Here is a 2327-nt window from a genome sequence, read left to right as displayed (position 1 = left end):
TTCTGAGGGTTTTTTTGGTTTTGTTTTAGTTTTAGTTTTTGTTTCTGAGTTTAGTATTGGGGCGAGACCACCTTGTGCAGCAGCAGCTACCGCGTCTGGAAAGTGAGAGACCTCCGGCCCCCCTTTCTCTCCGGGGAGCACCTTAGCCCTGAGGATGGAGCAGCTTGGAGGTCAGGGCTAACGACAGTATTCCACGACAGCCTCTTGATTGTCCGACCATTGCCTGATTTTAATATAATAAAGAGAAAAACGTGTGCGTTACTATCCAGGAAGCTCCGTTCCCCTTCCTCTCGGGACGGGGCTCGGGGACGCGCCCTTCTCGGCCCCATGGTTCCCAGCGACACCCTCGGGCCCAGGTGAACCTTCTCCACAGGGCCCCAGCGAATGAAGGTGCAGCTTGATGGGCCCAGAGGCACCGTCCAGGCTCCCAGCAGGGGGTGGGGGGGACAGCCCTGCCCCACCCCCGACTCCCAAGCTGCTGGGGTGGCCAGAGAACGAGTCGTTCTGGGAGTGTCCGAGCAGTCCCTGATGGGGCTGGGAACGGGAGGGCGGAGCGGCAGTGGCCGGTGGGCGGAAGGGCTGAGCCCCGGGCACTGCGTGGCCCTCTTGAGTGGGCACCGCAGATGCCACTCGGAGCCGGGGCAGGGGGCCGGCAGAGTGTGGGGCGTGAGGTGCTTGCCTTGCACAGGGCCAAGTCTAATCTGAGCCCTGTCCTGTGGGGCCCAGGCCCTGCCGGACGGTGCTGGCCAGGATTCAGGCGAGGGAGTTGTGTAGACAGAGACGGGCGGGGCGTCTGGGTTTACACTGCCGCGTGGCTGTGCGCTCTGCAGGGTGCTGGCGTGCCTGTGCTGCGGCACTGCACTCCCGCCGGCTACGGTCCCAGGACCCCGGGGACCCTCGGCGTCCAGCCCCCGGGGGCCTGCTGGGAGCCGCCGCCAGTGGCAGGACTGGCTTCATGAGAAGGCGGGGCTTGGAGAAAACGCCCACCCTGCAGCTCAGGTGCAGCTCAGCCCTGCCTGGAGGGGCTGCATGCGTGTGTGTGCGCTCATGCACATGTACACACACGCAACTGCCCGGGCGCATGTGCGCACACGTGCACACACATGCACACACACACACACACATGTGCGCGCGGGTCCCCTGCAACATCCCTGAGATAGATGCTGTGTCCACATTGTCGCTGTTCCACTCGAGCCAGGAACAGTTCCCGGCCCGCGGCAGAGGGCTTAGGGTGGGGGTGCTCCGGAGGAATGTTCTAGAGGGCCCTCGGGGATGCTCTGGAGGAATGTTCTAGAGGTTCCCCGGGGCCCCCCTGCCGCCCCAGCACCCATGGGGTGGGGAGAGTGAGCTCCATGTGCTGGTTCATGGGGCTCCCTCGTGGCTCTGTGCCAAGGGGTCACTCGGGGGACCCTAGTGGGGGCCGGGTCCCGCGTTCGAGGCCAGGGGCCTCCCTGCTGCCGTCTCCTGCCTTGGAGCGGAGGGAAGACCTGGGCGGCCCCGCCACCTGCCCGCCTGGGACTAGCGACGCTAGTGTCGGCCAGCAGAGGGCGCCCGCGGGCTGCAGGCCGGGCTCGGTGCTCTCGGGGCAGACTGCAGTGACCGCGGTCAGGTCCGGTGGAGCCTGGCCTGACCCCTGGGAGGCCCCGAGCCCTGGGAGCGGGAGGTCCCTCCTTCCTGCCTCCCTTCTCAGCCTTCATTTTCTCCAGAACCCAGACAGCAGGGGTTTTATCAGACCTTTTGATGGTAGTGATTTTTTGGGGGGGGGTCCACACCCGGCGATGCACAGGGGTCACTCCTGGCTCTGCACTCAGGAATTACTCCTGGCGGTGCTCGGGGGACCCTACAGGATGCTGGGAATCGAACCCGGGTCAGCCGCGTGCCAGGCAAACGCCCTCCCCGCTGTGCTCTCGCTCCAGCCTCTATGGTGGCGATTTTCAGTCACCAGTTACTAGCTGAGTTATCTGGGGCTGGGGGCCAGCAGTGCTGGGGGGGGGCGCTCCCACTGGTGTCGGGGGCTGCAGAGGAGTGACGCGGTGGATCAGGGGTTGAACCCGGGACTCCTGCCCCTTTGGTCTTCCCGGCCAGGCCAAGTTACTTTTATATATATATATATATATTTTTTTTTTTTTGGTGGGGGGCTGGAGGGGGGGTCTGGGCCACTCCTGACTGCTCATGGATCACGCCTGTCAGTGCTCCAGGGACCCGATGGGATGCCGGGGATCGAACCCAGGTCTGTCACCTGCAAGGCAGGCGCCTCCCCACTGTGCTACTGCTCCAGTCCCGAGTTCCAGTTTTAATTCTCCAAGGAAGGATTTGGGACAAAACCA

The sequence above is a fragment of the Sorex araneus genome, chromosome 5, assembly GCF_027595985.1.
Source record: "Sorex araneus isolate mSorAra2 chromosome 5, mSorAra2.pri, whole genome shotgun sequence".
NCBI lineage: Eukaryota > Metazoa > Chordata > Mammalia > Eulipotyphla > Soricidae > Sorex > Sorex araneus.
This window is presented reverse-complemented; position numbering follows the sequence as displayed.